Below are 11,618 nucleotides of genomic sequence, written 5' to 3'. Positions count from 1 at the left end.
GCCACAACCACTGAAGCCTGCGCGCCTAGAGCCCGTGCTCCACAACAAGAGAAGTCACCGCAGTGAGAAGCCCTTGCACCACAACGAAGAGTAGCCCCCGCTTGCTGCAACTAGAGAAAGCCGGCGCGCAGCAATGAAGACCAAAAAAAAAAAAAAAAAAAAATTAAGTTTTAGTCTAGGACTTTTCCCAAGAATGGCTGGAAATAAGAAAATGATTTCTTCTGTCCTGATGTTTGGACAAATTAGCAAATAATCGCCACCAAATAACTGCTGAGGGGAAAGGTACTTCCTTCACCCACTAGGCCCAGTTATGGGATGTGTATTAATGTACGCTGCCTTTAGCATCGCTTTTTATTGAAGTGCTTATTTACTCCTTCAGTGAAATTGTTTGGACATCTCAGTCATGTGCCAACATGTGCCTCTGTTTGTTTGTGTCAGTGTTGCCCATTTTAGATTTGCTACTTTGGAGGATACTGCTGCCCTAGCACCTGTGCCTGCTCTGAGATAAGGGACTTTGTCCAGTGCTGTGCTTTGGGCATAACTCTCAAAGGCCAGCAACTGCTCAGCTGTTGGGGCCTCTCTGCTATACATCCAGTGTATTGATGCCGGACGGAGCCAGACAACTTCTGCATCCCCCGAGATACTAGGAAACAAACAAGGACATCCAGAGGGAGGAATGAGAGCCTGGAAGGGAATAGATGGACTTTGGGAAATTTTACTTTCCCTGGCAGTTGGGGGTTGGGGCTCAGGCAGTTTAACTCTAAAAACATAAGGATGAATTGCATCATCAAATTGGGTGACTTACAGTTGCCTTCTCTCCTCACTGTGACCACTATTTTCAGGTGTAGAACTTCCTGGTAATTATAGTTTCCCTTCATCCGGCATGGTCAAAACTCAATTATAACTTCATTCTAAATATATTTCTCAATTCCAGTAGACTTTTAAAACTCGTGACCTGCATTTGACCTACATAGGAATTCCTATTTTGAAATTTCCTCTATTCAATGTAAATTATATCCAGAGCCCATAGGTGATTTTTTTCAGTACACAATCAGATATATCTGAATCTCTTTTCCCCACATAGATCACTGGGGACACTTGGTTCTCTGGCCATGAAGCTTACTATTTTTTTGTCATTAACACACTCCCATTCCAATATAACTTTTCTTTTTCCAAGTGGAAATTTCTGAGTTATAATGGGTCGTCAACTTACTCATTTTCATAAGCTATTTTATTTATTCAATAAGCACTTGTGTATTTTGCTTCACACCACACGAAACAAGTGTTCTTCATTTCTGATCATCTTTATTATTTTTCTTCATTTTTTGTTTAAAAAAGAAAAACTAAAATACTTCCAAGATAAAATGAAACACTTCTCCCACTGTTTTGTTCCTAAATGCTGAAGTATTAAATCAAGTAAAGCAAAAGTAAGTTCTGGCTGTGTCTTTGCCAAGCCATCTTCTCTGGAGGTAGCAAATGAGATGCTCACATCCCCCTGATGGAAATACGTACCATTTTGCAAGTGTTGTGGTCTGCAGAATTTGGAAAATTCTCCCTGGTTCAACAGTAGCTTGGTTTGGACAAGCACTTACCTCTTTAATATTCAGGCTTCTGTTTACCCTCAAGAATAACTATTTTACCTTTATTAGGAAGAAAATTCTTTCTGAATATGTGTGTTAGTCAGGGCTAAGCACGCAGCAGAAACCAATTCTGGCTGAGTCCAGCAGAAAGGATTTTAAGAGGCCAGAAAAGGAGCTTGTTTAAAAGTTGTGATCTGAAGACAGACATTTACCTCTGCTGCTTCCTAACACCTCTCAAAATGACAATGAAGAACATTAAAAAATGACGTAAACCCATGATTAAAGAGACTAAGAGAGGTAACAACAGTAACAAAATTTTGGAAGACAGAAAGGAGGCGAAGTAACATATTTAGCATCTGGAAAAAGTTGAATCCTAAGCTGGAAAACTGACTTGCACTGAAGAAACTTGTTGATTCCACTTGGTGTTTCTCTGAGGTAAAGCTGAAACAGGGAGATTCGTAGATATAAGAAGCAGTTAGGTCCTAATATTTTCCCCAGCTCCACATGGCCAGGGAAATATGCCCCTTCCTGCTTCAGCAGAAGATTGGAGGTTACTCCCCTGAGGGAGCAAAGCATAGTGCATTTGTCAGAACAAAGTAAGGCTGCCGTGACAGAGCTGAGAATAATTCAGTGGCTTAAAGGAGCTACCGGTTTATTTCTTCTTATGAAACAGAGTTTTCAATTGGCTTTTGGGGGTAGCAGTTTAATTGAGATATAATTCACATGTCATACAAGCCACCACTTTAATGGGTACCATTCAGTGGTTTTTGGTATATTCAAAGAGTTGTGCAACCATCACCAAAATCAATTTTAGAACATTTAATCACCTTCCCAAAACATCCCACATCCCTTTGTAGTCATTCTTCTCCCCCAGTTCCTTTCCTCTAGCCCTAGCCCACGGTGAATCTACTTTCTGTCTCTATAAATTTGCCTGTGCTGGCTTTCATATAAATAGAATTATGTTTTAAAAGTTCATCCATGTTGTAATAAGTATCAGTACTTCAGTTCTTTTTATTGCAGAATACTACTCCATCGTATGACTATATCACATTTTTTTAAACTAAAAAATTTTTTTAAATTTTATTGAAGTATAGTTGATTTACAATGTGTTAATTTCTGCTTTACAGCAAAGTGACTCAATTATACATACATATATATTTCTTTTTCATATTCTTTTCCATTATGGTTTATCACAGGATATTGAATATGGTTCCCTGTACTATGCAGTAGGGCCTTGTTGTTTATCCATCCTATATATGATAGTTTGCATCTGCTAATCACAAACTCGAATCCTTCCCTCTCCCCCCACCCTTGGCAACCACAAGTTTGTTCTCTGTGAGTCTGTTTCTGTTTTGTAGATAAGTTCATTTGTGTTGTCTTTTAGATTCCACATGTAAGTGATATCATATGGTATTTGTCTTTCTCTTTCTCTTTCTGACTTACTTCACTAGTGTGATAAACTCTAGGTCCAAGCATGTTGCTGCAAATGGCATATTTTTATTCTTTTTAATGGCTGAGAAATATTCCATTGTATATATATGCCACATCTTCTTTATCCATTCATCTGTCGATGGACATTTTTGTTTCTATGTCTTGGTGATTGTAAATAGTGCTGCTATGAACATAGGGGTGCATGTATCTTTTCACATTATAGATTTGTCTGGGTATACGCCCAGGAGTGGGATTGTTGGCTCATATGGCAACTCTATTTTCAGTTTTTTTGAGGAACCTCCATACTGTTTTCCATAATGACTGCACCAATTTATGTTCCCACCAACAGTGTAGGAGGGTTCCCTTTTCTCCACACCCTTTCCAGCATTTATTATTTGTAGACTTTTTAATGATGGCCACTCTGACTGGTGTGAGGTGGAACCTCATAGTTTTGATTTGCATTTCTCTAATAATTAGCAATGACGAGCACCTCTTCATGTGCTTATTGGCCATCTGTATGTCTTCTTTGGAGAAGTATCTATTTAGGTCTTCTGCCCATTTTTCGATTGGGTTGTTTGTTTTTTTGTTATTGAATTCTATGAGCTGTTTGTATATTTTGGAAATTAAGCCCTAATCAGTTGCATTGTTTGCAAATATTTTCTCCCAGTCTGTAGGTTGTCTTTTCATTTTGTTTATGGTTTCCTTTGCTGTGCAAAAGCTTATAAGCTTGATTAAGTCCCATTTATTTATTTTTGCTTTTATTTCTATTGCTTTGGGAGACTGACCTAAGAAAATATTGGTACGATTTATGTCACAGAATGTTTTGCCTATATTCTCTTCTAGCAGTTTTATGGTGTCTTGTCTTATATTTACATCTTTAAGCCATTCTGAGTTTATTTTTGTGTACAGTGTGAGGGTGTGGTCTAACTTCATTGATTTACATGCAGCTGTCCAAGTTTCTCAACACCACCTGCTGAAGAGACTGTCTTTTCCCCATTGTATATACTTGCCTCCTTTGTCGAAGATGAATTATTCATAGGTATATGGGTTTATTTCTGGGCTCTCTGTTCTGTTCCATTGATCTATGTCTGCTTTTGTGCCAGTACCATGATGTTATGATTAGTGTAGCTTTGTAGTATTGTCTGAAGTCTGGGAGGGTTATGCCTCCCGCATTGTTCTTTTTCCTCAGGATTGCTTAGGCAATTCTGGATCTTTTACATTTCCATATAAATTTTAGGATTATCTGTTCTAGTTCTAAAGAAATGTCATGGGTAACTTGATAGGGATTGCATTAAACCTGTAAATTTCTTTGGGTAGTATGGCCATTTTAACAATATTAATTCTTCCAATCCAAGAGCATGGGATATCTTTCCATTTCTTTGAATCATCTTCAGTTTCCTTTATTAATGTTTTGTAGTTCTCAGCATATAGGTCTTTCACCTCATGGTGAGGTTTATTCCTAAGTTTTTTTTAATATAATTTTTATTTTATATTAGATTATAGTTGATTTACAGTGTTGTGTTAGTTTCAGATGTGTACAGCAAACTGATTCAGTTATATATATATCCATTTTTTTTCAGATTCTGTCCCATATAGGTTGTTACAGATTATTGAGCAGAGTTCCCTGTGCTATACAGTAGGCCCTTGTTGATTATCTATTTTATATATAGTAGTGTGTATATGTTAATCCCAAACTCCTAATTTATCCTTTCCCCCACCTTTCACCTTTGATAACCACAAGTTTGTTTCCGAAGTCTGAGAGTCTGGTTTGTAAATAAGTTCATTTGTATCATCTTTTTAGATTCCTCATATAAGTGATATCATATGACATTTGTCTTTCTCTGTCTGACTTACTTCACTTAGTATGATAATCTCTAGGTCCATCCATGTAGCTGCAAATGGCATTATTTCATTCTTTTTTTTATGGCTGAGTATGATTCCATTGTATATATGTACCACATCTTCTTTATCCATTCCTCTGTTGATGGACATTTAGGTTGCTTCCATGTCCTGGCTATTGTAAATAGTGCTGCAGTGAACATTGGGGTGCATGTATCTTTTCGACTTACGGTTTTCTCTGGATATATGCACAGGAGTAGGATTGCTGGATCATATGGTAGTTCTATGTTTAGTTTTTTAAGGAACCTATATACTGTTTTCCATAATAGTTGTACCAATTTACATTCCCACTAACAGTGTAGGAGGGTTCCCATTTCTCAACACCCTCTCCGGCATTTATTATTTGTAGACTTTTTAATGATGGCCATTCTGACAGGTGTGAGGTGATACCTCGTTGTGTTTTTTAAAAATTTTATTTATTTATTTTTGGCCACGTTGGGTCTTCATTGCTGCATGCAAGCTGTCTCTAGTTGTGGCAAGTGGGGGCTACTCTTCGTTGCATTGCACATGCTTCTCATTGCAGTGGCTTCTCTTGTTGCGGGGCACAGGCTCTAGGTGCGTAGGCTCAGTAGTTGTGGCTCACGGGCTCTAGAGCGCAGGCTCAGTAGTTGTGGTGTATGGGCTTAGTCGCTCCACAGCACGTGGGATCTTCCTGGACCAGGGATCAAACCCATGTCCTCTGCATTGGCAGGCGGATTCTTAACCACTGAACCACCTGGGAAATCCCCCTCATTGTGGTTTTGATTTGCATGTCTCTAATAATTAACGATATTGAGCATCTTTTCATGTGCTTTACAGCCATCTGTATGTCTTCTTTGCAGAAATATCTATTTAGACCTTCAGCCCATTTTTTGATTGGCTTGGGTTTTTTTTTTTTTAACATAGAGCTGCAGGAACTGTTTGTATATTTTGGAGATTAATCCCTTGTCAGTCGCATCATTTGCAAATATTTTCTCCTATTCTGTGGATTGTCTTTTTGTCTTGTTTATGGTTTCCTTTACTGTGCAAAAGCTTTTAAGTTTCATTAGGTTCCATTTGTTTATTTTTGTTTTTATTTTCATTACTCTAGGAGGTGGAACCAAAAAGATACTGCTGCAATTTATGTCAAAGAGTGTTTTCCTCTAAGAGTTTTATGGTATCTGGTCTTACATTTAGGCCTTTAATCCATTTTGAGTTTATTATTATTTTTTTAAAATTTTTTTTTGGAGCCTAGTGGTTTATTTATTGTAAAGTTCAAACTGAGAGCTGTGATTCACCACATCAATTTAAAATAAATAACTTATATGAAATACAGATTCTGGCATAGATATAAGATGTTAAAATCAAAATCAATGGACTGAACCGGCATCTTTCATTTGCTCACAAATTTGAACAGACTAATATTCTGCAAAAAAGACAGTTGCAGCAGGGGAAAAGAAAACTGCTCTTTTGCAAACAAGACTTAAGCATCCCTCCAAAGAGGTCAAAATAAACATGCATATATAGATATAAAGTGTTACAACACAAATGCTATTTCTAGAAAAAATTTAACTGCATAGGTTAAAAACAACAATGTGCAACATCTTAAGGCATTAAAGCACCGGAAAAAAAAAAAAACCCACCAAAACCACTTTTTATGACGATTGACATACACAAAACACATATACTGATCAAAACTCAGGAAGTAAATACCTGGACTGATATAACATCCATTGTTGGGAGAATTTCTCTTCAATTTAAATGTCTCTTCTCATCTCTAAAACAATTTTAAAGTGCTAACTTTATATAAAGCAGGCAAATTCTTCAAGTAATTTGCTATTTAAGTATGCTAATTTTTACAGAGCTAAACAAGGAACTAAGAATAAACTAACGTGAAACAGGAAGATAGACATGAGGAAAAAACTCACAAATTATAGCTGAACAAATCGATAGAATGCTCTAATACCACCTTGGCCTTCTAGGTTCAATGAAAAGCAAAAGCTAATAGATTTAGATGTCTGCTGGTTTATTACACTAACTCCCTTGGCTTTGCTAAAATGTGTACATCAATAGGTACACGGATTCCTAAGGAAAAGAATGCCACTTAAAAATCAAGATTGGATACTAATGAAAGCAATTTTAAAAACAAAAGGTTGTCTATTACTACAAATGAATACAAAATGTCACAGACCTTACAAACTAAGAACTGAAGCCTGGCCCAAAGTTTATTTACTCCTGCCCTTGAGCTGCCTCTTCAAGGAAGTATACATTAACCAAATGGCGATTGAGGTGTTTGCTGTAATCTTCTTCCTTTCTAAAAGAACGATCACAGAAGATACAAACAAAATCTCCCTCGGCCACTTTGACTGCCAAGGCTTCCTTTCCATTTTTTCTACTAGTCTCTTGTGGAACTGGCCGAGCCCCATTCAATCCAGAGTCATCACTATCCTCTGACATGTTGTCACTTAGGTCACTTCCATCATGACTGTGGATGCCTTCGTCTTCATCCATTTCCTGAGACTCACTTACTGCCACGGTGACAGGAGGTGATGCCACAGTAGCTGTGGACACTGCTTCACATTTTTCTAGCGGTAGAGGAAGAAGTGGTGGTGAAGCTGGTTCTTCAACCGCCGAGTCTCTGCCGGGGGGATTCTCTGTTTTCTTCTCATCAGCGTCCATCTTCATTTCACAAAGCATAGCGTCAGCCTGATGTTTACCATCTGAAGTTTCACCCTCTGGCATATTCAAGTTTTGTTCAGAGGATGAAATACTGGCAGATGGCTTGGTAACAGCAGCAAGACCAGCTAGACTCTTATCTGCTTCTTCTGCTTCCACTTTTTGAAGAGGAGCTTCTTTATGTCCTTCGCCTGCAGGGACTAATTTTTGGTCTTCTGACTCTTCCTCTTTTAAGTCTTCCTTTGGCAGAGGCGGTGATGGTGGTAAGAGATCCTGTGCACCGGCACTTTCCTTTAGAAGCTGCCTGTCTTTAACAGGCACTAAGCCAACTTCAATAAGGACTTGCTCCTTCTGCACCATTTCACTCTGCATGTTGGACTTTTCCTTGCCATTATCTGGCTCCACGGGAGGAGGAGGCTCCGCATGAACAGGCCCCTTCTGAACAACCTTGACCTCAGCATGACCCCCAGTGGGAAGAGGTGGAGGAGGAGATGGGGGGGAGGGGGAGGAGGAGGCGGCCGCTCCGTCTGAACAACCTCGACCTCTGCATGCCGCTCGGGGGCAAGGGGAGGAGGAGGAGATGGGGGGGCAGCGGGAGGAGGTTCCGTCTGAACAGGCCCCCCCTCAGCAGACTCCATGCGAGGAGGAGGCTCTATCTGCGTGGGCCTCCTCTGAGCAGGCTTGCCGCTTTTTTTACATGATTTACTTCTCAGAGTTTTCTTCTTTGCACTGTTTTTCATGCAACTCCTTTGCTTTTTATTCTCCTCTACTTTGCTGTCACCCTTCGGCACTTCCTGACTATTTCTGGATTTGCTTTCTGCCTTCTTTTTCTTTTTTGTCACAGGTTCCTCATCATTCACAGGTTCTTGTAAGGAACGGGCTGCAGCTTCTGTCTTCCTTTCGCTTTTCTTGCTTTTACAGCTTTTTTCTGCATTATTTCCTGGGTGCACATCCATCTCTTTAGCTTCCAGTGCCGATTTGCGAGTTCTTGTAGTCACTTGGCTTGAGGCATTACTACAAGGCTTTTTCTCTTTTGAAACATTATCTTTTTTCTCCACTTTTACAGACCTCTCGTTTTTCTTCCCAGTCACATCCCCCTTCATTTTTGTCTGCTCTGTTTCTGTTTTCTCATTGGTGATTTTGTTATCAGGCAAGTCAGCCTCTCGCTTTTTGGTTTTCTTTAGCTTCACTTTTGAGACATCCATGGTCTTATTAGGACAAGTAGGACGCTTAGATTTGAAATGATACTGCAGATTACACTTCTTGGAAGCTGCGTAGTCGCATACAGGGCAGTTGAACTGCCGTGGATTAACATGTAGCTCCACGTGTTTTTTGAAGTTACTTCTATCTGCTGTTTTGTAGTCACAGTGTGGGCAGTGAAGAGGTTTAGGCCCATTGTGAACCTGTCTTGCGTGACGGGTTACTTCACGTTGATTAGAGGCCACATAACTGCACTGGTCACACTTAAATGGCTTCTCACCTGAATGAGTATGCATATGTCTGGTTAGATGAGTTTTCTGAGAACTTGAATAAGGACAAAGCTCACATTTATACGGACGTTCTCCTGTATGAGTTCGAACATGCTGAACATAATTGTTTTTTCTGTCTGAAAAATAGTTGCATTTTCCACATGTGTATACTTTCCTTGGAAAATGGTTTCTCAAGTGTTTCCTCCAGTGATATTCGCTTACTGTGGTGTACGTGCAAATGATGCCCTTGTAGACTCGCTCATTGTCCCCGGCTCGGGTGTGGTGTTTCAGGTGAGCAGTATAGTGATCATAGCGATTGGTATTGTAGCCACAGCTGTCACAGCGAATGGGGCCCTTGGAGAAATCTCCCTCTTCCCCAGTGGAAGAGCCACATTCCCTGGCTTTGGCTTGCTTCTCTGCACTTTCCTCCACAAAAAATTTCATGGCACTATGAACTCGGATGTGATGCACAAACTGTTCTTCAGATTCTGCTTCATACTGGCATGGTTTACAGCGAAAGGGCTTGGTCTTCAAGTTCTTGCATTTGTCCTCTGCTACAGGTGTTTCCCGAGGAAGATCTTTATTTGCGCTGTACGGTTCTGAGGCAGCTGACACCTCAAACACAGGCCGCGGTTGCACAACACTGAGTTCCAAACTCTCCAGTTCCATGTTTTCCAGCCCACTGGGCTCGCCTTTTACCTCAGGATCCTGACTCCTCAAGTCCTTCTCCATCACTATCTGAAAAGTTGTTATCCCCAACAGGCATCAATTCTGCCATCTGTCTGTCTTCGCCAACCAGGTAATCACAGCAGCCGCCGTTTACTTCCCCAGTTAAGGCCACATTTGCCAACATGATGAGCTGAGGCGCAGCCAGTTCAGCTCTGGAGAGATAAGGCAAGTCATACATGTCGTTAGGCAAGGCCATGCCCATGGTGCCACTGCCGGTGAACAGACCTCCTCCTCCGGAAGACTGCCCCATTACCTGGGTGGCCATAACGGTGTTCAAACACAAAGCAGCTCTTTGCAAACTCTGGAGCTCTTGCTTCCTCTCGGCTCGGCCCGCTCACTGCACCACTGACACACCAGTTGCCGCCACACTCGTCCTGAACCTTTCCCTGGGCGGCCTTCCTGGGCGAGGAGGGGCGAAGACCCGCGTCGCCGCCCCTTCTCGGACTACTTTTCTTTGTTGCTGGAGTTTCGGGGGAGGGGAGGGAGAGGGAGGAAAAGTTGGACGCTGGGGCAGTCGAGGCCCGTGAAGACCCAGGAGGGGGGCTGCAGAGAATGTTCAGGCCTCCGGCTCTCGCCCTACCGTCCTGGCCGCCGCTGCCGCCTGGGGCCCCGGACCTCGGCGGCGCTTGCTCTGCTCCTGCGCCGTGAGCTCTCGGGAGCCGCACATTCCAGCACAGAAGGCTGCGCCGTGCACCCGGCCCGCGGCGCCGCCGCCGCCACCCCCCGGGACACGCCCCCCCATTTTGAGTTTATTTTTGTGTATGGCGTTAGAGAATGTTCTAGTTTCATTCTTTTACATATAGCTGTCCAGTTTTCCCAGCCCCATTTATTGCAGAGACTGTCTTTTCTCCATTGTATATTCTTGCCTCCTTTTTGTAAATTAATTGACCGTAGGAGTGTGGCTTTATTTCTGGGCTTTCTATCCTGTTCCATTGATCTATATGTCTGTTTTTATGCCAGTACCATACTGTTTTGATGATTGTAGCTTTGTAGTATAGTCTGAAGTCAGGGAGCCTGATTCCTCTAGCTCCATTTTTCTTTCTCCAGATTGCTTTGTCTATTCAGGGTCTTTAGTGTTTCCATACATATTTAAAATTTTTTGGTTCTAGTTCTGTGGAAAATGCCACTGGTAATTTAAAACAGATTGCATTCAATCTGTAGATTGCCTTGGGTAGTATAGTCTTTTTGACAATATTGATATGGTATATTTTTCCATCTGTTTGTGTCATCTTCAGTTTCTTTCATCAACATCTTATAGTTTTCTGAATATAAGTCTTTTACCTCCTTAGGTAGATTTATTCCTAGTTATTTTATTTTTTTGATGCAGTGGTAAATGGGATCATTTCCTTAATTTCTCTCTCTGATCTTTCATTGTTAGTGTATAGAAATGCAAGAGATTTCTGTGTGTTAATTTTGTATAGTGCAACTTGATGCAGTTTTTTTTTTTTTTTTTTTTTTTTTTTGCGGTATGCAGGCCTCTCACTGTTGTGGCTTCTCCTGTTGTGGAGCACAGGCTCCCACGTGCAGGCCCAGCGGCCATGGCTCACGGGCCCAGCCGCTCCGCGGCATGTGGGATCCTCCCGGACCGGGGCACAAACCCGTGTCCCCTGCATCGGCAGGTGGACTCTCAACCACTGCGCCACCAGGGAAGCCCTTGATGCAGTTTTGAAAGGGATTGTTTACATTCCCTTTCTGATATTTCATTGTTAGTGTAAAGAAACTCAACCAATTTCTGTATGTTAATAGTCATTGTTGTATCCTGCTACCTTGCTGAATTTGATCAGTTCTAGCAGTTTTTGTGTGGAATCTTTAGGGTTTTCTTTATATAGTATCATGTCATCTGCATATAATGACAATTTTACCTCTTCCCTACCAA

The 11,618-nt window shown here is 41.1% G+C and overlaps 1 pseudogene; it reads right to left on the bottom strand.

Moving 5' to 3' along the window:
- Window positions 1-7,097: 7,097 nt before the first annotated feature.
- LOC132434605 (RE1-silencing transcription factor pseudogene) lies at window positions 7,098-10,022 on the bottom strand (annotated as a pseudogene).
- Window positions 10,023-11,618: the final 1,596 nt, after the last annotated feature.

Source organism: Delphinus delphis, chromosome 11 (assembly GCF_949987515.2).
Source record: "Delphinus delphis chromosome 11, mDelDel1.2, whole genome shotgun sequence".
Lineage (NCBI taxonomy): Eukaryota > Metazoa > Chordata > Mammalia > Artiodactyla > Delphinidae > Delphinus > Delphinus delphis.
This window is presented reverse-complemented; position numbering and strand designations above follow the sequence as displayed.